This window comes from Balaenoptera borealis (genome assembly GCF_965194805.1).
Source record: "Balaenoptera borealis genome assembly, chromosome: 3".
Classification (NCBI taxonomy): Eukaryota; Metazoa; Chordata; class Mammalia; order Artiodactyla; family Balaenopteridae; genus Balaenoptera; species Balaenoptera borealis.
Window position 1 is genome coordinate 184,609,182 of NC_138866.1, and position 25,648 is coordinate 184,634,829.

At 41.4% G+C, this 25,648-nt stretch overlaps 1 protein-coding gene and 1 long non-coding RNA gene across 12 annotated transcripts in view; one reads left to right on the forward strand and one right to left on the reverse strand.

The window, feature by feature from the left end:
- ODAD2 (outer dynein arm docking complex subunit 2) overlaps positions 1-25,648 on the forward strand; it is a 244,586-nt gene that overhangs the window by 188,138 nt on the left and 30,800 nt on the right. The window lies entirely within an intron of this gene.
- LOC309625912 overlaps positions 1-25,648 on the reverse strand; it is a 138,871-nt gene that overhangs the window by 5,089 nt on the left and 108,134 nt on the right. The window contains exon 6 of the long non-coding RNA XR_014242787.1: positions 1-25,648. This exon is cut by the window's right edge and continues 7,809 nt beyond it. This is a non-coding gene — a long non-coding RNA (uncharacterized lncRNA).

A 25,648-nucleotide genomic window follows, 5' to 3' on the forward strand; every position in this document is an offset into this window, starting at 1 on the left:
AGTGACAGTTTTACTTCTTCTTTTCTGTTTTGGATTCCTTTTATTTCTACTTTTAATATTTCTTATAGTACACTTCTGTTGATGATAAATTCTTCCAGCTTTTGTTACGTTTAAAAAAGACTTTATTTTGTCCTTGTTTTTGAAAAAAATTTTTGCTAGGTGTAGAATTTTACATTGACTTTTTTTTTTTCCTTTCAGAACTTTAAGCATGTTGCCCCATTTTATTCTCACTCACATTGTTTCTGAGAAGAATCTGCTATCATCTTTATGTTGGTTCACCTGTATGTCATGTGTCTTTTTTCTTTGGCTGCTTTTTAAACTTTATTATTTTCACTGATTTTGTGCAACTTGATTATGATGTGCCTTGGTGCCGTTTTCTTCATGTTTCTTGTGCTTGAGGTTTGTTGAGCTTCTTGGATCTGTGGGCTCATAGTTTTCATCAAATTGGGAAATTTTTGAGCCATTATTTCTTCAAATACTTTCCTTTTCCCCTTCTCTTTCTACTGTCCTTGGAAACTACATTTTCACTGATATTTGGGCTACTTCAGGTTTTCCCACAGCTGCCTCAGGTGCTGTTAGGTTTTTTTAGTCCTTTTTCTTCTCTGTGTTTTAATCTGGGGTATTTCCATGTCCTCAAGGAGAGTAATTTTTGCAATGTTTAATTTGCCTTTATTTACACTCAGTGTGTTTTACATTTCAGATACTATAATTTTCACCTCTCAAAATTCAGTTTGAGTCTTTTTGTTCATCTCTCATGTCCCTACTTAACATGGTGATTCTTTCCTCTGGCTTCTTGCACATACAAAATCCAATTCTAATTACAGTTCTAATATCATTGCTGCATGGATCATTGGACATCAGACAGTGAATTTTAATATGTTGAGTGTTGGATATCTTTTGTGTGTGTGTGTGTTTCTATAAATATTCTTGAGTTTCATTCTGGGATGCAGTTATGTTACTCTGAAACAAGTTGATCTTTTCAGTTCTTGCTTTTACACTTTGTTGGCAGGACTAGAGTAGGGCTAATTCTTCCCCGCTTCTGAGGCAAGACCCTTATGTTTATTCTACCTGACACCCTGTAAATTATGAAATCTTCCACTCTGAGTAGGGGGATTAGGCACTATTCCTCACTGTGTGTGACCTTCAGAGATTGTTCCATCTTTCAGGTGTCCTTTTCCTGTCCTCAAGTAGGCTCCTTACACACAGGTGATGGTCAGTACGGCACTGGAGATCCAGGGGCACTGATGCAGGTCTCCAGAAGTCTGCCCCCTCCTCTCCAGTAACCTTCCCTGAGGACTCTAGTCATCATGGTGCCCCAGACTCCCAGCTCTGGCTCCCAACTCAGGGAGATGGCCACGCTTTGTGTGGGTTCTCTCTTCCTTCCTGCGCTGCAACCTGTAAACTCTCTCCAGGCAGCAAACTTTCTCCAGGCAGCAGGCTGGGACACCCTTAGGGCTAACCATTTTTGTTTTCCTTTTCTCAGTGATCACTGTGCTTTGTCTGTTGTCTGATGTCCGATGACTTGAAAGCCATTGTTTTTTATTTTTTTCTATTCTTAAATTACTTGAGACGGGAAGGTATATCCAGTCTCTGTTACCCTATCTTGGCATGAAGCAGAATTCTTATTTCCCTTTTAGATTTTCTCTTATATAATAAATTCATGGAAAGTGATAGCTGGTAGAGGTGAGTTATCCATCTTAAACACACGTTTTGCAGATGAGGAAACGAAGGGCCAGGTAAGTGAAGTTCCTAAAACCACACAGTCATTATAGGGCATAACATCATTTATGACTGTGATGTATAGTTTAGTGCTGTTTCCACTAGATGAGTGAATTTCAGACCGCGTCTCATGGACCCGTAGGGTTTCCCCCAGGGAGAGACCAGTGCCTAGTACTCTGGGGAAGGGGGGCAGGGAGTAGTCACTGAAGTCACCTACTTCAGTTAGAGTGGTTATTTTTTCCATTTTGTATACTGAAATTATGCATGAGATTGCTTCAAAAGAGCTTTTGGCTGCTTTAAAAAGAACTGAAAATCACTGCACTAGGCCATGCTGCCCTTTAATAGTTGTTTATGAAGCCCAGTAGGAGCCATCCTTGTCATATTTATTTAGCACTTTGCTTTTCTTTGATAGAAAGGTTTACAGAACAAGAATCTCTCCAGTAGGAATTAAGAATTCTAATCTTAATTCTTTGTACTCTGACAAGTTTAGTGCATATAAAAATCTGATATGAGAATGACTCTAAAAAATGACCTTTTTTTAGTCTAAGTTTTCCTTGGAGAGCTCTAGGCAATGCCTTTGCCCTTGAGGTGATTCAGGGGTCTTCTAAAATATTCACGAAGCAGTTGGGGAAAACTGACTGTGCCTAGGAGGGTCTGAGCTCACAGAATGCGTGTATTCTCCCATGCCAGCTCTGCTTCACTAGAGTGAATCCACCCTACTTCTGCTACCTCACTCCCACCCGACCCTGAGCAAAACGAATCCCCCCTTCTTTTTTTTTTTTTTTTTAAATGAATTGACATGTTTTATTTATTTATTTATTTATTTATTTATTTTTGGCTATGTTGGATCTTCGTTTCTATGAGGGCTTTCTCTAGTTGCGTCGAGCGGGGGCCACTCTTCATCGCCGTGCGCGGGCCCCTCACTGTCGCGGCCTCTCTTGTTGCGGAGCACAGGCTCCAGACGCACAGGCTCAGTACTTGTGGCTCACGGACCTAGTTGCTCCGCGGCATGTGGGATCTTCCCAGACCAGGGCTCGAACCCGTGTCCCCTGCATTAGCAGGCAGATTCTCAACCACTGCGCCACCAGGGAAGCCCAAATCCCCCCTTCTTGAAAGCTAAAGGTGAGAAAAGATGAAAAAGACAGCTGCATGTAAAGCAAAAGCACTAGATAATAATGGAAGTAATATCATTTTCATTTATTCAGCTTCTTATGTGCAGGTTCTATTCTAAAAGCACATTAACATATATTCTTTCATTCAATCTTCTCTATTATCCAATGAGATGGGAATTGTCATTTTCTCCATTTTACAGATGAAGAAACGGGGTCTCACAGAGGTTAAGTAACTTGCCCCAAATCATCCAGGTCATAAGGAAAGGACCCAAGAAATCTGGTTCCAGGGTCTGTTCTCTTCACTCCCATTGCAAGGTCAAGCTGAAGTCCCCTGGGGCACATGCGGGCGTGGGCGCCTGTGCTGAAGGCTGTGTTCGAAGGGCTGAGTCTGGCTGAGGAGCTGCCTTACGAGGCAGAGTCCCCGTCTGGGGCGCACAGACAGGACCAGGATGTGGCAGAGGGCACGCTTGTCTTGTGGACTGGCGCCTGTCCCTCCGGTCACAGCCCTCACACCCGCTCTTGAATTATGTCCCCAGTGCTGTACTTTTCTCCTTCATCTTCATGATTTTCCAGCCTCTCCTACTGCCCTGGAAGCTCTTGCATATTCTTAATGTATCCCAATTAAACATTATTACTAGAAAGAGTTATAGTATATAAAGTTAAAACCAGATGATTTTGTGATTAAAAAATTGCATTGCTAATCTTTACATAGATTTTAACAAGGTTAGCTGTATTTTCCAAAGGTAATATTAGTTAATATTGCTTAATTTAGCTAATATGAATGGCATTTTATGCTCTGTGTGTGTATGTGTATACTTGACATTTTTAGAATTAAGAAAATTGGAACTAAAATACAGTTCCATTAAGTTTTGGGCTTAATTTAAGCCTTTTCACTAATCTATAGCAAGTTTTTAGGTCTACATGAGCTATATTCCAAAAGTCCAAGATCTTTATACTATTTTTACATTTAAAAACATCTCCTACCACCAAGAGGCATACTTCTAGGTATTATTATAAATACCACTAATTATGACATCATAAAAGGAGAAATCCCTAATCAAAAAAATTAAATTGAAAATCTAAGGTTAACCTGGAAATTTGGGACAAAAGTCTCAGGCCTCTTAGTATATCATGAATAAAAGTGTCCATTCTTAAAGTCATATGACTTCTTATGAGTCAGAACTCTCCTATCTCCTCACCCAATATCCTGAGTATCAGGCAGCAACCCCACCAGTTACTCCTGGGCCACGTGAGTGCACTGTGGTCCATTACAGCAGCCTTTCCCAAAGCACGGTCCACAGTCTACTTGCCTCGAAGCAATATGGGACTTGTTTAAAAACACGTACATTGCTTGGCCACACCCTAAATCGACTGACACGGAGTCTCCGTGAGCAATACCAGGAAACTGGGTTCTAACCAAGTTCCTAAGGTGATGCGGAAGCACACGGAAGTTTGAGAACCACTGATCCACGTGAGTTTCAATGGCAAGGGTGCCAGACCATCACTGACATTTGTCATTCTCTGACGCTCCAAAGTCAACCTGTTCAAAGAAAAAGGTTAGAGAACCCTGATGGTGACGAATCCATTGCATGGAAGCTTAACCCACCCAACAAATACTGATCGTGCACTTGGAATGCACCGGCGTGTGCCGTCACGCTGAGCAGGAAGAGTGTGTCTCTGGCGGGTGGCAGGTACCTGTGGAACTCTGCTTTGCAGTACCTCTGCAAGCGTGAAGACAGTCTGTCTAGGACACTTTATTTGCTCCTCATCAAAGACAAGACAAGGAGGACCTTCTGCTAATACTATAAAAATATAATTTCCTCTAACTGAGAGAGGCCTGAATTTATTTGTTACCTACTTTAAAATACTATCTTCAAAGCTATAAGCTTTGAAACTAGGAATATAAGATCTGACACAGTATGCCAGACCCTTGGCCAATCCAGTTAATTTAATTGCCTTTGAAAGGATATCAAAGTATATGCTGTATGATTGTCCTATAGAATAGTGCTTCCTAAACTTTTTTCCTGTCATCAGGAAAACATTCAATGTTTGTTAATGGACAAAGCTATTTGTGGCCTGGAGGCAACTGGTCTGGGGCCTCTCCTGGCGCCGTGAGGACTGAGGGCTTGCTATTCAAAGTGTGGTCCCAGACACAGAGCAGCACAGAGGTGCTTGTTAGAAATGCACAACCTCAGACCCTATACCGGACCTACGGGATCAGAATCTGCATTTTAACAAGATTCCCAGATGATTCATATCCACGGTAAAGTTTGAGAAGCGCTGGATAAGGCACACCCTCTCCGGCAAACTTAGAAAAAGGAACCCGCAATATTGCAGATTGGTTGCCTTTATTAGCTATTCAAATTTGATATAGTTTAAACATTTTCTAAAAGTTGACTTAGGTGTAATTTTTATGCGATTATAAAACTTTTTATATAAATTGCTAAAATTCCTGACTTGGGATCAGAACATGTGGTCGCTATAACTTTTCTAAGCCCTTCTTAGGTATTTCACCTATTTATCCCAAACCCCCCTTTAAACAAGAAAATCCTTCAATCTTCTACTCTCAGTATAAAGCAGGCTTTTATTTTCCCTAACGTTGCTAACACCATAGTTGAAAAGGGCACACTTCTGTTCTAATATCCTGGAATTTGATGAACTAGTCCACATTTAGCCTACTAGTATTCTTAATTAATGTATTAAGTTTAAATGCTAAGGTTTATAGTTACCTCTCAAGTAATCATATATATGGAGAGCCACTTCCCATCAGCCAGTCGTTTACTTTCCCACTCAGTTACACTGGGTAGCACACCACAGCATGTACTACTATAATGGTATTCATCCACTGCAGTGGTTTCCAAGGGAACAAATTATTATTATTATTTATTCAGCTGAATCTTTTCCTAACCCTCAGGATTTTCACACACAGATTTGTGTGCAGATAGGCTGTTTCTATTTTATTTTTAAGACTTTATACTCCCCAAGTGGCTTCAGCCTATTCTTTTTTTAACTATGACACTAGTTTCTAATTTATTCCAGAAATGGTTTTCTAATTTATTTTAGATACCAGTTTCTAATTTATTCTAGGGAATATATATTATTTTATATATAATTTCAGACATTTATTTACAAATTATACAGAATTTATCCAACTTCTGAAAAACTTGTGAATGGATAATTTGAACATGAAACATTTTTTTAAGAATCCTCTACCTATTAGAGTGAAAATGAGTTGGGTCTATTACAAATGGTGCTTCTACGAGCATCCTTGACATGATTTTTTGGTGGACACAGCACTGATTGAGTGTATGCTGAGGAGAAGAAATGCTGGCTCAAAGAGTATATGTATAATTGGTTTTATAATTATTATTAAGTGATTACTTTTACTCCATTGACATCATGCCAGATGAAAGTTCAAATATAAAACTTGGATAAATATTTTTATTTAGAATTCTAATCAATTATCTGACATTCCCTTTCAGTTTATCATTTAAATTTATTTAAAGATTTTACTGTGAGAAATTGATTTCTACTTGAAGTTAATCTGTCTGGAAATGGTCCATGGTTTTATAGAATCTTTTAAAAGACAATTTTATATGCTTTTGAATTCTCCTTTTAACAAATTAATCCTTCACATGGTAGAAGATTGATAACTATTTGTGAAAAGAGGTGATTCCATCCTACTTCATCCTGATATATTGGTTATTAATTTATTGAAATCAGCAGAAAATATGCATTGCTAATTGGGGGCAAAACCTCTTAAAAACTGTAGTCAAGAATGACCACGTATGTTTAGTGCTGATTTAGGAAGTGACTCCACCTTTGAAGGGGTACCCCTTTTTTCAAAGGAATAGAATAAAGATAGAGTATACAGATTCTACACATAGGCAGGACCTGGCCTTCTACTCACCACTCCCAGAATTCAGGAGGAGAGGGTAGCACCAAGAGTTCCATAGCCCTCTTAGGCACTGTAGGAAGGACCAGGTCAACAACAAGCAAATGGACAAAATAATTGCCAGTGTGCTGATGTTGTGAAGGAAACAGATAGGGTTGAATGAAGAGTCATAGAGGGACAACCTACTTTAGACCAGGGAGTCCGAGGAAGCATCCTGGAGCAGGTGCATCTAAACTAAGATACGCAGGATAAAGAGAGAAGAGTTTACAGACAGCAAGTATGTGCAGAGGACATAAGGTGGGCGTGTGCTTAGCGTGTCCAGGGACCTGCAAGAAGAACAGGGTGCCTGAGGCTGAGTGGGGGAAGGGAGAGTGACACAAGATGCGTTTGGAGAGCTGGATGGGGCTGGACCACGTGGGGCCTGCCAGGACACAGAAAGGAATTGGGGTTTTATTCTAGTGTACTGAGAAGCCGTTGAAAATGTTTAATTAGAACAGTGACACGATCCCATTTGTGTTTTTAGAAGATCTGTCTTGGAGGGGTGTAGAAAGTGGGTCAGAAAGAGTGGAAGCAAAAAGCCCTCTAGGGGCTGGTGAGAAGTCAGTGCCCAAGAACATGGTGGCCAAAACAGGACTTGGCTACAGACTGGATGAGAGATTAAGGGAACAGGAAGAATTCGGGGTCCATTCGCAAACCTTTTTTTCCCTACTATAAAGAGGGAAATAATCATAGTGATAGCAGTTGCTCACAAGCCCATTTTCACTTTATTGTTTTATTTTTTATTTTTTAACCAAATATCACATTTATTCTTCACAGCAGTCCTATAAGATACTCAGCATTATTCCCATTATTCCCATTTTTACAGCTGAGGAAAGAGAGGCTCAGAAAGATTAAGCCCATTACCTAAGGTAAAGCAGTGTATTAAAGGACTTGAATTCTGATCTTTGAGGATTTGCCAGTATGTCATACTACACTTCATAATGGCTTTAACTTGAATACACAGAAAGTACATGCATATATATAATATGTACACCTGCTTATGTATAGTTTGACTGATAAGTTGTTTGTTTTATTTATTTATTTAGTTAGTTTTGGCTGTGTTGGGTCTTCGTTTCTGTGCGAGGGCTTTCTCTAGTTGCGGCAAGCAGGGGCCACTCTTCATCGCGGTGCGCGGGCCTCTCACTATCGCAGCCTCTCTTGTTGCGGAGCACGGGCTCCAGACGCGCAGGCTCAGTAGTTGTGGCTCACGGGCCTAGTTGCTCCGCGGCATGTGGGATCTTCCCGGACCAGGGCTCGAACCCGTGTCCCCTGCATTGGCAGGCAGACTCTCAACCACTGCGCCACCAGGGAAGCCCGAATGATAAGTTTTTAATCTAAAATGTTTTGGAAGTTTTGGCCTTTATGAAAGTCTGATTATAATAATTCACAAGGGCATTTTGCATAGATGTGTTAACTAGTGCTGGTAAAGAAAGTCCAATAGTCACTGACTGATTTTGAAAAAACTCAACCAGAATATAATGTTCAAAATCTTTTAATACCTCATGACTGGATCTTACAGTAGGTCTCAGAGAAATGGTGTTTACAAGTCGAATAATTCACTTCTAGGAGAGATTTATGATAGCTTATAGCTAATACATATGTTCCAGATTGGGCCTTAGTGAATACAGTTACAAATTAACTGTATCATGTGGCAAATGCTTGATTTCTTCCTTTCTTAAAAATATGATTTCAAGGTCCCTGGCCTTCATTCTATCTTTTTTTTTCCTGTTTATTTATTTATTATTTAAACATCTTTATTGGAGTGTAATTGCGTTACAATGGTGTGTTAGTTTCTTCTGTATAACAAAGTGAATCAACTATACATATACATATATCCCCATATCCCCTCCCTCTTGTGTCCCCCTCCCACTCTCCCTATCCCACCCCTCTAGGTGGTCACAAAGCACCGAGCTGATCTCCCTGTGCTATGCGGCTGCTTCCCACTAGCTATCTATTTTACATTTTGTAGTGTATATATGTCCATGCCACTCTCTCACTTCGTCCCAGCTTACCCTTCCCCCGCCCCGAGTCCTCAGGTCCCTTCTCTACATCTGCGTCTTTATTCCTGTCCTGCCCTGAGGTTCATGAGAACCTTTTTTTTTTTTTTTTTTTTAGATTCCATATATATGTGTTAGCATATGGTATTTGTTTTTCTCTTTCTGACTTACTTCACTGTATGACAGACTCTAGGTCCATCCACCTCACTACAAATAACTCAATTTCGTTTCCTTTTATGGCTGAGTAATATTCCATTGTATCTATGTGCCACATCTTCTTTATCCATTCATCTGTCAATGGACACTTAGGTTGCTTCCATGTCCTGGCTATTGTAAATAGTGCTGCAATGAACATTGTAGTATATGACTCTTTTTGAACTATGGTTTTCTCCAGGTATATGCCCAGTAGTGGGATTGCTGGATCATACGGTAGTTCTATTAGTTTTTTAAGGAACCTCCATACTGTTCTCCATAGTGACTGTATCAATTTACATTCCCACCAACAGTGCAAGAAGGTTCCCTTTTCTCCACACCCTCTCCAGCATTTATTTTTCCCATTTTCATTTTAAACTTCACCAAATAACTTGGAGTCACCCCTTAAATGAAAATTAGCAAATATTAGACTATTAGACAATAATACAAGATTGCAGTGCTTTTCTTAGACTAACACTTAGTTAATATGAATAACTGTATATATTTTTATAAAATGTATATTGCAGCATAAACTCTTCTTAAAACAGAAACCAATTACTTAGTGTTTTCTGCTGGGCTAGGTGCTCTCACTGTATTCACAGTCACCCTGTGACACAGGCATTACTGTCCCCATTTTAAAGATTGGGAAGCTTTAGTTCAACAGTCTCAGTGATGTGCCCCGTGTCCCACAGATAGAATGCAGGATCCATTAGGATTCAATAAATTACAGGTAACACAACTCAAATAAGCTAAGGCACCAAAGGGGATAGGTGGGCATTTGACAGAGCTCATGGGCCAGAAAACAGCAGAGCCCTAGGAAGACGCTGGAGAAAGGACCAGCTAAAGATGCTTTTTAGAATCTCTTCTTTCATCTGTCACCTCACTTCCGTTCTGTATCTGTTTCATTTTATTCTTTCTCTGTGAGCCGGCTGTGTCTCTCTCTCCACATGTGTCTCCACTGTTTCTGCTAGGTTTCCCCTCCGGTCACCCAGGGAGGTCACATATTATTGTCACTTTCAATTCAAAAATCTCAAGGAAAGGAATCTGAATGGCCCAGTTTGGGAAAAGTACCCACCCTTAGTCCAATCAGCTGTGGACAAGAAAACAGTGTGGTATCTTAGCAAAGGGCTCCCAAGGCGGCCCCTGGGGGTGAGGGGCAGGGACAGTTCAGGGCATTCCTGGTGAGCTGGGAAGACGGTGTAAGGTGCACACGAATGTGTCAAGCCATGGTTTAGATTTCTGGACCAACTAACATGAGAAGTTGTTGGCTCAGTGGACATTCACTGTTTTATCATGTTATGATTGGCGGTGTTTAGAGTTATATATACTTTTGTTATGACATTATCATGGCAAGGCTTTCAAAGACGTATAGAGGGCATTTTACCCAGCACTTCTAAAATGTTGTGCCTTGTTTGTTAAAATTATAAATTCCTGCTAACAGCTTTGGCCAGCTTTATTTATTATTATTATTTTATTTTTATTAAAGAACTCTTTCACAAGGCAAACTCTGTGAGTTAAATGGATGTAAATTATAAAATGTGAGACGTAATTATTTATAATTTTTTATTGAAAATATTCCAGATCTAGCTATTGCCAAGTGCTGGTATGGATTTAGCATTCTGAAATTTAAACAGTAACTTTTGGCCCTTTTTTGGCAGATACTTTGTGCTTAAACTATTAAACTGTCAACCTAAGTTTAAGAAAAGACACTCCTTCACCATTTAAAAACCTATGCAAAACAGTCGTCATTTTATGCACATATAAACCTGTGAAGCATTCACATGTTGGTTTTGGGATTTTAAACTTGGCAAATTACAGATTCTTATTTTTGTATCTGTCACTGATGGCTCCAAACTGTAAATTGAAACCACAGGGTTTATCTGGCACTCACACCAAGCTAATGCTTTTCCTTTGCTTTAAATTAGCTGCTACTTTATGATTAAGAAAGATGCACAAGATGGCAAATAACATCAGAACAATAATATATCCAAATCACTGTCAACTATCCGAAGGCTGCTTGAATTTTTGGCTGTTTAAAAACCAAACACCTGTCCATCCTGTTGTGTTCAAAAACTTCACAGCAAAAGGTGAACACACTAATGTTTTTAAATTTTCGTTTAGTTTAGAGGAACCCAACGAAAGGTAAAAACAAAAAGTCATTTCCATCTGAGTGCATGAAAGACCTCTCAGGTGTGAGCCTGCCTTCCTGAGTTGGGTGAAGCCGGAAACCATGACCTTGACATTTTTACAGCTTATTACTCATATATCCTAATAACTTTGCAATAGAATCACTGCCAGATAAGAAACAATTTAGGGTTAAGGGGTGTTGGAGTCCACAGAATTTAGATTCGAGGCTGGAGAATCAGTCTTTCTCTTAACCTAATCATGTCACCAAAATTAGGAACATCAGGCTACATTACAGTTTTTCTGATCACAAATAAAAGAAAATGACAGGACTGGGTAGTTTATCTTGTCTAAACTGTACAGTCCAGGACTCCTCAAATTTAAATACGTTTGGCTATCAAGGCGCTAGGTTGGCATAAGATGCTCTTGGAACACGTTAAAGCATCTCTCGGTCTCAGAAAACGACACTTTTCCTGCCGAGCTGTAGGTCCGTCGGAGCCCTTCAACAGTAGCTCTGCCCCACAGCTTTTTTGGTGATAAATGATCCATTTCAAATAAATGAAATTGCAGCCAACTCTGCAGAAATAATCACCTTCTAAAAAAAGAGAGCCAGTTTGGGAGGGTCAAAAATGCACAAACAGTATGGTAAAATAAAGTATATGCTGCTCCTTTTAATGGAAAAGATTGCTACTGGTTACGTTTGCCAAATTCAATCAGCCTGCCAAAGAGTCGAGGAATCTGGCGGGGCTTCTAGAGAGCAGTTCCATGTTTCATCTGTATTTCTTCTCTGTATTTATCTAGCTTCAGAAAATGCTGGGAATGTTTTTTCCTTCCGACTTGGCCCTTTTTTGAAACCACAGAAATACACCGGGCAGCTTCTCGTCATTGTTTGGTTACTTACAGAACTGTCCGTCTTTAAACTTGTGAGAAATAGATTGTTTCCATTGGAAATTTATAAAAAGCACCAACAAATGTTTGTTTCCATTTTCTGAAATTTATCTCGGGAGCAAAAGAGAAAAAAAATCAATTTTATTAATTGGCAGCTACTGGACTCAATACACAAAGGCAGGAGGCCAGCTCATTATTTTTGGCCTCCAGCTGACCCAAAATAGTTTTCTCGTATAAGAAGCTATTCACAGATGCTAGACATAAGAATTAATAATAATAATGGTATTTCAGACTTCATGAATAAGTAGTTTTTGGCACTCAGAAAATATCTTCTGTTTTACCCTTGAAAACAGCAATCCTGTTATATACAAAAAGTAAACAGTGCTTGAATTAGCATGTTGAAGTCTTTAAGGTACCAAAAATATGCATGCATTAACATTCCCTTCTAAGGCTCCTTTTTTTCACTTCCTTCAGGATCAATCGTTTTTGTTTTTTTTTTTATTATTAAAAAAATACAAAACTCTTCAGTTCATAGAGGGTGTGATCTCTGTATTTTCCAACCCATTGCCATGGTGTAAGATGTCTCCCTTTGAAATGTCTTTGGACACAAATTTAAAAGTATAGGTGCTCAACAAAAGTTACGTTTTTGAAATCAGCTTAATTATAGTGTATGCATATTTAAATTAGAACACAACGATTTCTGTGGTTAAGGAGTGATCAAACATAATGGCTTATGCTTCTGGTTAACAAGTCAGGACTTGTTTATAATATCCTAGTTTGCAATATGCTTTCAGTTTTTCAATCACTTCATTCTCTAAGTCTTTGTTTACCTGTGAGTAAAAGTAAGAAAAATATTTCTAAAGTTTAAGCCAACATTCTTTATAACCCAAGTTTAAAGTCTGAATCCCTGAGGAGGAAAAAAAATCAGAAAAGCATCCCTAATGCTCCATTTACAGCAAGGAAAACCGACGTGCAATTTGAGGGGGTCTCTCTACAATGTGCAGCTTAGTATTTATACCTCTGCTTATCATAAGAGCTAACTTAAAATGAGCACACTAACTACTGGAAATGTTGATATTTTTCACTAGACCATGATTTTCTGACTGGGGGGAAATCTGATCAAGTTTTTGTGAAATTAAATTTCTAAGGTATTTTTTTCTTAGATGGTCACTTGCCAATGAAACTACACTTGTCAGAATGTTGACCCGATATTTTTCATTCCAATTTGCATGCAGAGAAGTAAAAATGAAAGCCTCTTTGAAGCTTGTCATCTTTGCCAAAGAAGGGTAGAAACACTCATCCAAGATGTGTTGCTGGTCACCTAGAGACAGGTCTGGGAAAGCCGCCCACGTGTGGTCAGAGGGCAGCACAGGTGGAAATGTGGTGTCCTCCCTGTGACCGGGAGAGGCAACAAAGTTGCTGGCTTGCTTAAAGTGAAATTGTGTGTTGACAACAAATTATCCTATATCTATCTGGACATACACCTTTCTTGTGCCAGAATATGCCCTCAGCTTTGCTTGTACGAGTCCTGGAAATCCTCACAGTGGGACTGTTTGGGACCTGGAAGGGGGCACTGAAGAGCCTGACTGAAGCCACACTGGGTCCAACTTTTTTCTGCAAAACCAGGGCAAGTCCCCATGTACGTATACGTGTATACATATATACATATGTATATTTTACATATCTGACAAAGGACTTGTAGTATTCAAATTACGTAAAGAATTCTTACAACTCATTAAGAAGATAAACAACTCAATTAAAAATTCACAAGATATCTGGATGCTTCAGCAGAGATATATGGATGGCAAACACAAGTACATGAAAAGATGCTCAATACCACTAGCCATCAGGGAAATGCAAACCGAGACACAACCACATACTTATCAGAATGGCTAAAATCGAAAAGACTGACAATAGTAAGTGCTGACAAGGATGTGGAGGACCCGGAACCCTCCCACACTGCTGACAAAAATGCAAAATGATACAGGCCCCCCCACCCCCCGGAAACAGTTTGCCAGCTTCTCAGAAAGTTAAGCATGCCACACCGCCTTGGACCTCCACTCCCAGATGCCTGTCCAAGAGAAACACGGCAATGTGTATACACGCAAAGATCTCTCTGGGAATACTTTCAGCAGCATTATTCATAGTCACCCGAACACAGAAACAGTCAAAGTGTCCCTCAACACGTGAGTGTATCAACAACCGTAGGTGCCTTCGTACCGTGGAATACTACTCAGCAACAAGAAGGAACAAACCAGTGGCACATGCCACAGCACGAACAAGTCTCAAAACCACTGGGCTAAGTGAAAGAAGCCCCAGGCTGAGTCGTGACTCACTAAACTATCCTCGTTAGGCGTGACTTTTATTAAATTGGTCCTCCATGCTTCAGCACCATTTCAAGTTTTAGCTCTGCTAACTGTTCAGTTAAATTAATAATAGATTAATCAGAACTTAATTATTAATCATTAGTTGATAACCCTTATCATTCATAATTAAATCAAAACCACTAGTATGGCTTACCCATATTTTTCATATTCACTGAAATCCTAAGAGAAGTGATGTCCTATCATAAAAAGAATGATCTGGTAGTGAGCCATGAAAACAAGGATCCTGACAGCATGTAGACACTCAAGCTACCACAAGCCATTTTGCAAGAATGAGAACATCAGAATTTTCTGATGTACTTTTTATAGGATATAGCCAGTGATTTGTGTGCCAATTTAGGTAGGTTTTGAAATCATTTTAGGTGGCATAGATACATAATATAATACATATAATTTAGACAGATATCCCAAAGTCAGTTCATTAATGCAATGTAGAAAATGGATAAATCTGAGGGAGAAACCTACTCCTTAAATAAATAACACAGGGTACAGAGAAACGAGCTTGTGTTTGGTGCCAGACTAGACCTGGGTTTGAGTCCTGGCTGTGGGTACAGCTTCAAGCCACCCAGCTTCCCTGGCTGTGTCTTCACCGCTTCTGTAAGGATAACACGAAGAGGATGAGAGGAGAAGGATGAACGTCTGGAGAGAGATTCACGTATATGAAGAGCCTGGCTGACGGGGTATCCAAATGCTGCCGCCGTTCTCGTGGGGAGCAGAGTTCTGCCGAGCCGGCTGGACGCTGTGAGTGTGGGGTAGGCGTCTTTCTGAAGTGCTCCTCCCTGGAACCAAGTCCCCTTTCCGTGTGCCGAACCGACTCAGACGGCAGCCCTCAAGGCCTCGGCCTCCACCTTTTCAGCGTAGACAAGAATCTGAGGTGCTGGCTTCCAGCAGCATTTCTCCTGAGGGGCTGGGTGCCACGTGGATGGGCCCTGCATCCTTGGCAGGGTCTGACGCCCCGCAGAGCGGCCGCTGGCAGGTCCGTGCCACCCTCGAGCGTGGCTCGGTCCTCCTGCGGCCTGGCCAGGGCGCAGGCCACACTCGTGGCTACAGCTGTGACCGTGCCGGTGCGGCCACCTCTGCACCCCAGGCTGTGTGCTTCGTTGGGACCTGTGACCGTCGTAAACTCAGAGCACAGCCGAGGGTCACTGCGGGGGAAGGCTGAATAATACAGGATGCTCCAGGTTTCTGTCTGTAGCCGCCAAAACCTTTCTGTTGAAACATAAGCTCTCAGGCAATTTCTTCAGAGGCCATATGACTCAGCTGTGTGTCCTCTGAATGCAGAATTTGGATTGTCTGGATAATTAAATGGGAGACTCGCTGGGAAGCCTTGTCTTGTGTCCACCCCAATCCAGCCTTTTCTGCGAGCAAACTCTCCTAAATCTGCCCTTGCACCTTCTACAACACTAACGTGGTTTCCTTTGCTTTGAGCAAGACCTCGCGTAATCCCAGAACCTGAGTCCTGCCTGCCTCTCTGCCACCATCTGGCCCCTCCCGCAGCCCACCTTGTGGCACGGACGGCTAAGGACGGTTTCAGCACAGCGCAGAATACGGCTCTCAGCCTCCCCTGACTCTCGCTGTGACCACGGGGCTAAGTTCTCCGGGATGGGACGTGTGAAGCAGTGATGTGGGCCACTTTGTTTCTTGCCCCACGTCAAGGATGCACGCGTATCCCTGGGTCCCTCTCCTAACTCGAAGGCTGAGGGGTAGAGGCCACTGGGGCAGCTTTGGACTCAGAGTTTAGCCAACACGTTGAAGATGGCAGGGCCGTGCTACCAGCCCTGGACCATCTGCAGCGTTACACAAAGGAAGACAAACTTCTAGGTTGTTTAAACCACTAAATTTGGGTAAGGGTTAGGGTTAGGTCTTGAGGGTCTTTGTGTGAAAACTGTTTATCCTGGACTCAAATGAATATACTCATGGGACCTGGCTTGGTGGCAAGCGTTGTCTACTTTTGTGTGAAGTAAAGCCTGCTCTCCGGGGCCAGCCCCCAGCCAGGATGTACGAGTGGAGAGCAGGGCGGGGGTGAGGGGCGCGCCGCCGCTTCTCTGCGGGCGCCTCTGCGCTCGGCGGGTCCCTGCCAGGTGGTCCCACCGCTCCTCCCCTGCCTCGGATGCCACTCAGATCCCCGCCCGCAACCCACTGTGCCGTCCACGCCCGTCTCTCAGGTTTCAGATGCACTCTTCTTCCTCGGGGGTGTCTGCTTCCAGCCCTGCCCCCATCTGTGCGCGCCTAAGACTTGGACGTCTCTTCTCCCCGCTGTCATGATGGAATTGTTGGTCTCAGGAGACTGTGCCTCCTGACGACAGAAGCCATGCCTGTCTCGTCCACTTCGGCACTCCCAGGCACGGTTCGTGCCACGAAGCAGAACATAGTAAATATTTGTCGAATGAAGCAATGAACCTCTCCCCATTTTCAGTCCTGCCACATAACATAATATCCAAATATCCAAATATTCTGCAAATGTGAAGACCAAATAAAAAGTATTTGACAGAGGGAAACATGTTACAATATTTTTCTTCTACACAGCCACAGAGCTCAAACTGTTTAAGTTGTGAACAATATAGAAAAGGGCTGAGTTCCTCTAATGCAGTTGGTTTTCAAGTCTGTATTTTCCCTGCTGCTAGAGTAGTTTAATTTTTTCTCTTTGATTTTTTTTTTTTTTCAGTCTGTACCCTGGAAAAGTGAGGTGATAAATACAGGCAATCATTGCAAAGTATGACTATTGCTGGGTGCAAATGTTTTCAAATTGCTGATGATTTTTAGGGACACCACAAACTGGCCACGCTGTCGGAAGCATCTGGCAGTCATAACTGGCAGCAGGAAATCAGACTGTGAATTTAGAAGTCATGGCACCATGTTTGGGAATGAACCTGAGTCACCTCCAAATATGTCATGGTCATGTAGCTGGGGGTTCGGAGTGAATTGAACTGCCCTCTATTATGTATTTTGTGGTACATAAAACACTTCAGAAAGCATGGCTGGGCCATGGAGAAAGCTAGGCTGCTGCACTTAAGGTAAAAATTCCATCACAGACTCCGCCTGCCACTGCCAAGTCGGCAAAGCCATTTTGCACTGACACTTGCTTCTTATAACCCTCAAACTTTATTGAAATAATTTAAAAAATTATTTCTATTATTTATTCCTCTAATGCTCATTAGGATAATTTTCACAGCAACTGCCTATGTCAGAGTAAACTGACAGGCTGAAAAAGAGACGTTTAGTTTCACTGCATGAGAGCTTTAACATACCACTGGCTCATGGAGAATAAGATTCACACTGTTAACGCATCCTCCTGAAATGCATCTTTAAGTCGTTTTGCCTTACGTATGAAGCAATAAAGCTGGAGGGGGAAAATTAGCACTGCTGGTTACCTGTATTTGGGTAATCCATGAAATGTGCTCACAGATAAACTTATGGGCTCCTTGATTGCCCCAAAAGGAGCAAACTGTCATTATGTAGATTTCTAGGGCATTTGTGACAAAGTTCTACACCAAAGCAATTCAGAAGTGTGTGTGTGTGTGTGTGTGTGTGTGTGTGTGTGTGTGTGTGTGAGGCACAACAACACGGGGCGGGGAGGGTGAGCTTTGTTATGCTTAGGGAACCTGGCAAGGGGACAGGGACAAGAGACAGAGTAGAGACAGGAAGCAGCTGTCCCTTGGCAACACTCTTCCAGGGTCAGTACTAGGAAGAATCTTATGGAACAATTTGAAAAGCAGCATACACAGTGGATGCAGTCTGTGAACACAATATAAGCTGTTAGGAATGTTAAACCAGAGAGATCCAGTCGTTGCGCCCAAAAGAGTGGAAAGAAGGACGGATAAGTTTTATCTTGTACCAGAGAAAAATAACTCAAGTACATTTGAAAAGGGATTTAAAAAGGGGTCTGAGTGGGAATGAGTGGAAGCATCAGAGGAGTGATTTCAAAACCTTCTCAGCCTTGTTTGTTGCTGGAGGTGAAATATGCAGAGCATCTTAACTTCAAAATGGTGTTGGTGGGCATAACCTCTGAGGATACACAGAGAAAGGAAGGGATTCAGCCTTCAGGAGGAGCTCTGAGTGTGCTGGACTGCAAGTCCAACATGGTGCAGGGGCAGTGGTGCACCACTGGTGGAGATGAATGTCTAAAAGGTCAGCCCCGGCCGGGGCCTGGTCCCCACAGATTGCACTCGGTCTGCAGCGGACCCACGGGGAGCATTTGCAGAAACAAAGAGGCCCCTTTGAGTGGAATCATTGCAAGTGGAGCCAGTTGACCGTGACTGCAGATTTCGGCGCTGGGTGTGGGCGCGATGGCCTGAGGGAATGCAGCACCAGGGGTCCAGGGTCCGGGCCAGAGCAGCTCCTTCTCCACGCACGCTTCTGACAAAAGGGCGGCGGTGTTCGCGATGGGTGAGAGCATGGGACCTAGAGCTTACGTTCAAATCCTGGCTTTCCCAAGCTCTGTGACTTTGGGCAAGCGACTCAGTCTCCCTATGCTGCAGTTTCCTCATCTGTAACACTAGAAAATTAATAATATATAACTCTGCGTTTGCCGGGAGCGTTAAGTGAATTAGTACATACAGGGCACTTTGATGGTGTCTCACACGCGGTGAGCGCTAACCGCTGGTTGACATGTTGGTCACTGTCACTATCATTCCCTTCCTTCTCGCGGGACACCCACCCTCCCTGCCTTCCCTGGATCCACAATGGTGCAGTGGGTGGGGAACGCCATTTCTGGTGGAGGTTGGGTGGTGGTGAACTGAGAAAAGCCTGCCTGAGCTTTAGCTTGTGTCCTGCCTAGGCTTTGCTTTGTGGAAAGGGAGAGAGGCCTCCCCCCGCCACCTGTTCCTTGAGTCTGGGGACGCGGGGCTTGTAACAGCCCAGAAAGCTGGGTCCTCTGGCCCGAGGCGGAGGGAGGGCTGAGCCCCGGACTGCCCGCCACATGCCTCGCTCCTCGCCCTCTGCCCGCCTCGCGGGCTGCACCGTGACTTCCTCACATCACGTCGCAGGTGACCAGCAACATCTTTTCCTGGTAGACAAGGAAACAAAGACCTGCCCACCTGTGCTCATCACGTCCAAAAAGATGTGATAGAGAAGATATTCATTTAAAAGGAAAATCTTGCCCGAAGTTTAAGATATACACTGAACAAAGCTAGATTAACACAAAATAAGTATTGACACAATAAGCGACTTTAGTACCTCGGATCCAAACTGACATTAAAGCAAGATTGAAAGGATGACTTTATTAACATGTTTGATCAGGAGCTCTGGGCTGTCCTGGAACAGGCTCAGGAATACGATCCATCCAGCTCCCTCAGGAGGGTTCTGAAGTCGGTCACACAGAAGCGATGTTCTGCACGTGTCATTTCAGGGCGGCCCCAAAGACCTTCCTAAATCCTAAGTCCTAATGTGCTGCCTGAGATGTATCACTTTGGTATAGAATTTGAAATTTTGTAAGCTAAAGATTTAGCCTAAAAACAAACTTTGAAATCCAGGAAGGATAAGCAAGGCTATCACTCATTTAAAACTGAGCAGGAATGTGTTTAAACTGTTCTCTTCCGAGTGTCTGGCTGAGACTATGAAAACTGAGGGGACGGCAGTTTTTCGGGTTGTGGGGCAATTGTTGGAGGAGCGAATGTGGACAGAGAAGACCTGTGTGGAAGGAGCAGCCAAGGGCGCTGTGCTGTTGCGAGAACGGAAATAGAGAGGGGAGGAGGTCAAAGGTTATGAAGATAAGTGGTTTGCTGTGTATCACAGAACTGGAGACAGTAGCCTGAGGGTCCGTATGGGGGACGGAGGGGCAGGCAGAGCTCTAGGAGCCCGTGCCCTGCTTTCCCTTCCGACGCGCCGTGGTGCCTTGCACGGGATGTTGATGTATCAATCTATGTGAATTTCGTACAAGAGTTGAGTTTTTGTTTGGGGGAAAAAAGGAAAAGAGTTCTTCCACTCTTTAAAAGTTTCTGGGACTTTCTACTGCTAAGTCTTCCTAGAACTTTAGAAAGATTATATGAATTTATGTATTAAGAAAGAGATTACTAAATCACATAAAGTTTGATGACCAATTTCAGATGTGCAAGAAAATATATCAAAACTTTTCAGAGTTTAATGGATTTATCCGTTTTTGAGAACTACATTTAAAAGAAAGACGCTAAGAATCACTGCATAGCTAAGAAATGCTTCCACTTAAATTGAAACAAACAGTTTTCAAAAAATTATATAGGTATTACTTTTACATAGTACATCTAGACATTAAACGTTCTTCCAACTCAGGACACTGGTAATAAAAATTAGAGGAAATATACCTGAAACAAAAAATGCATCTGCATTTGGTAGAGACATATTTCATCATTCCCATTTGTACTATTAGCTTTCAGTCCTTAATATTCTTATTAATATTGCAAGATACCTCCAGGATTAATAAAATTATATTTCTCTTGCTACTTACTATTTTATGATAAATGTGTGTAAATTTTGCTTCTGAATATGCTTATGCCTGGAAATGAGATTTTATATTGTTAATTCTTAACATCAATTCATAGTGATAAATACTTGGTAAATTTTTTTTTTTTTTTAAAAAGAAAGGAAAAGAGTTCCACTGCTGAAAAAATTTTTTTATTTAATCGCTGGCCTAGATACCATGCTTAGAGCCAACCCTGCAGTTCTGAACAGCTAACTTGGTAAAAATAATGCAAGATGGGCTCTGAAATGAACATGGTCTTTGCCAGAAGGGGAAGAAGGATCATTCTGTTATAAAACTCATTCCATTTCTTTCTCTGAAATTTGAAGTTCTTGTATAGATGAGACTAAGAGGTATCACTTTATACAATTTTAGCAAAACGAGAAGATGAAAATTAACATGTTAGTTATGTATTAAAACTTTTTAGAGGGTTATCACAGTTTTTTTCAAAGTTGGTAGAAACATTACTTTGTGACATTTTGTGGTAATATTTTTTAGGTCCCATTTTTAAAGATCTTAGATGTCAGAGAGAAGTTTTTAAAAGAAATGAAGGAAGCACACTTTTGACTTATTCCTGCCCACAAATTGTATCAGAGAAGGAAAACATTCCCGAGGTGGGTAGCAAGTGCCGAGACTGCCTTTTAGGTACACTTGATACCAGTAGGGTGTGATGGAAGGGAGGGCAGAAGAGGCCTTGAGAATGAGGTTAAGTCAACTGGAGTTTAAGAAAAGCAATCATTGGGCCAAAAGAATCTTTCACTTAAGGTTATTTCCCAAGAAATTAGTCATTTATTTTCAACCTTCTGAGCTTAGTTCCAACTTAGTAGGAGCAGGGAAAGCTATTTCTTTGACACTGAAGAAGAAAAATTGTGGCTCTTTTCTCCAGCCTTGTGCTTTATTTTTCCATATTAATCTGCTTTTGAAAGCTAAAAAGAAATCAAAATAAAGTTGGGAAAGTGGTTTAACTAAAGGGTTTTTTTTTTTTTTTTCCTTTTCAATTCTTTGGCTTCGTCTCCTCTGGATATCTTTCCATGTTTACTCCTATGGGGAATGAATTCTCTATCCAATGAGGTATTTTAAATATTAACATGTTTTTGGTTTTGAATTCCTTCTAATAATGTGCCAATTTTCAGAGATAAATATAAATGCAGACAAGATAACATTAAGAATTTAGACTGACTAAAATTAAGGAATACTGTGGACATTTTTTTTTTTTAACATCTTTCTTGGAGTATAATTGCTTTACAATGGTGTGTTAGTTGCTGCTGTATAACAAAGTGAATCAGCTCTACGTATACATATGTCCCCATATCTCCTCCCTCTTGCATCTCCCTCCCACCTTCCCTATCCCACCCCTCTAGGTGGTCACAAAGCATGGAGCTGATCTCCCTGTGCTACACGGCTGCTTCCCACTAGCTATCTAGTTTACATTTGGTAGTGTAGATATGCTGTGGACATTTTTATCCATTTTAATATATCCATATTTAGATGATTCTTGGCCTGGCCTTATTCTTAAACAATTTAGAATTCTTGCTTAGCTTGATAGAATTCAATTTTATAGATTTACCTCCGATTTTATAAATTCTTAGCATTTCCTAGAGCAAAGTTGTAAACCAAAACAAAATCCTTCCATGGAAAATGCCTTTGTATAATTAAGGCAATTGTTTTCTAATAAAGAGTTCATGTCTCTTATTGTTTTAAAATACTTCTATGTGAAATTACCCATTATAAGCCTATGTGTTAAGTAGGGGTACTTCTCACGTGAACTTGCCTTCTATATTGAAAAGAAAATGGAGGTTACAGGCAGAAAATACCTCAACTTCCAGTCCCGACGACCGTGCCTGTAGCTACATTCAGTAGAAACATGTTCTCTCTGGTATCTCAGCATTTCTTCTCCAGGCTGTTCCCACCCACTGCACTCATGATCCCATTTTGTCTCCTTCAGAAGCTGGAAATTCTGACATTAGCTATTTCTTCTAATTTCTGCGTATTCAATCTTCTTAAATTTTTATTGAAGTAAAATTGGTATATAACATTATATAAGTTTCAGGTGTACATTATAATTCAACATCTGCATACACTACAAAGTGATCACTACCAAAGGTCTAGTTGCTATCCATCATCATGCAGTTGACCCACTTCATCCATTTCGCCTGCCTCCTAACCCCCTTCCCCTCTGGTAACCACCAATCTTTTATCTGTATCTATGAGTTTTTGTTTTTGTTTGTTTGTTCGTTTTGGGGTTTTTGTTTGTTTTTTAGATTTCACATGAGTGCAGTCATGTGGTCTTTGTCTTTCTCTGAGTTATTTCACTGGGCATAATACCTTCAAGGTCCATCTATGTTGTCACAAATGGCAAGATTTCATTCTTTATTATGGCTGAGTAGTATTCCATTTTGTGTGTGTGGGCGTGTGTGTGTATACATAAAATATCTTATTTATCTATTCATCCATTGATGGACACTTAGGTTGTTTCCATATCTTGGCTATTGTAAATGATCTATAATGAACATAGGGGTGCATATATCTTTTCGAATTACTGTTTTTGCATTCTTTAGATAAATTCCAGAAGTGGAATTGCTGGATCATATGGTAGTTCTATTAATTGTTTGAGGAATCTCCATACTGTTTTTCACAGTGACTGCACAAATTTACATCCTACCAACAGTGCACGAGGGTTCCCTTTTCTCCACATCCTCACCAACACTTATTTGTTGTCTTTTTGATAATATCCATTCTAACAGGTGTGAGGTGATATCTCATTGTGGTTTTGATCTCCATTTCTCTAATAATTAGGGATATTGAACATCTTTTCATGTGCCGGTTCGCCATCTGTATGTCTTCTTTGGAAAAATGTCTATTCAGGTCCTCTGCCCATTTTTTAAAATTTATTTATTTATTTTTTTAGAAGTGGTCCCTGATCAGATTCAGGGCCAGTTGCTTCTCGGAATGTTTGGTGATATTCTTTTTAAAGTTTAATTAATTAATTATTTATTTATTTATTTATGGCTGTGTTGGGTCTTCGTTTCTGCGTGAGGGCTTTCTCTAGTTGTGGCAAGTGGGGGCCACTCTTCATCGCGGTGCGCAGGCCTCTCATTATCGCGGCCTCTCTTGTTGCGGAGCACAGGCTCCAGACGCGCAGGCTCAGCAATTGTGGCTCACGGGCCCAGCTGCTCCGCGGCATGTGGGACCCTCCCAGACCAGGGCTCGAACCCGTGTCCCCCGCATTGGCAGGCAGACTCTCAACCACTGCGCCACCAGGGAAGCCCCCTCTGCCCATTTTTAAATCAGGTTGCTTTTATGTTGTTGAGTTGTATGGGTTCTTTGTATATTTTGGATGTTAGCCCCTTACTGGATATATGATTTGCAAGTATCTGCTTGTGTTCAGTACATTGCTTTTTCATTTTGATGGCGGCTTCCTTTGTTTTGCAGAGGCTTTTTAGTTTGATGCAGTCCCATTTGGTTATTTTTGCTTTTGTTTCCTTTGCCTTTGGAGTCAGATCCACAAAAGCATCACTAAGATCAATGTCAAAGACCTTACTGCCTATGTTTTCTTCTAGCAATTTTATGGTTTCAGGTCTTACATTCAAGTCTTTAATCCATTTTGAATTAATTTTTGTGTATGGTATACGATCATAGTCTAGTTTCATTCTTTTTTCCTATGGCTGTCCAGTGTTCACAACACCATTTATTGAAGAGACTATTCTTTCTCCAAGTATATGTTCGTGACTCTTCTCTTGTAAACTAATTGTTCATATATGTGTAGATTTGTTTCTAGGCTCTCTATTCTGTTCCATTGATCTCTGTGTCTGTTTTTATGCAAAACCATACTGTTTTGATTACCATAGCTTTATAGCATACTTTGAAATCAAGGAGTGTGATCCCTCCAGCTTTGTTCTTTCTCAAGACTGTTCTGGCTATTTGGGGTCTTTTGTGGTTCCATACAAATTTTAGAATTAATGTTCTATTCCCATCAAAAGTGCCCTTTGAATTTTGAGAGGGATTGCATTAAATCCGTAGACTGCTTTATATAGTATGGACATTTTTTTTTTTTAAAGAGACATTTTATTTATTTATTTATTTATTTATGGCTGTGTTGGGTCTTCGCTTCTGTGCGAGGGCTTTCTCCAGTTGCGGCAAGTGGGGGCCACTCTTCATCACGGTGCGTGGGCCTCTCACTATCGTGGCCTCTCCTGTTGCGGAGCACAGGCTCCAGGTGCGCAGGCTCAGTAGTTGTGGCTCACGGGCCTAGCTGCTCCGCGGCATGTGGGATCTTCCCAGACCAGGGCTCGAACCCATGTCCCCTGCATTGGCAGGCAGATTCTCAACCACTGCGCCACCAGGGGAGCCCCCTAGTATGGACATTTTAACAATATTAATTCTTCCAATCCATGATCACAGAATATATTTCCATTTATTTTTTTCAATAGATCTTTATTGGAGTATAATTGCTTCACAATACTGTGTTAGTTTCTGTTGTACACGAAAATGAATCAGCCATATGCATACATATGTCCTTATATCCCCTCCTTCTTCAGCCTCCCTCCCATCCTCCCTATCCCACCCCTCTAGGTCATCGCAAAGCACTGAGCTGATCTCCCTGTGCTATGCTGCTGCTTCCCACCAGCCAACTCTTTTACATTTGGTAGTGTATATACGTCGATGCTACTCTCACTTTGCCCCAGCTTCCCTCTCCCACCCCATGTCCTCAAGTCCATTCTCTACATCTACATCTTTATTCCTGCCCTGCAACTAGGTTCATCGGTACCTTTTTTTTTTTTTTTAGATTCCATATATACACGTTAGAATACAGTATTTGTTTTGGTCGTTCTGACTTACTTCACTCTGTATGACAGACTCTAGGT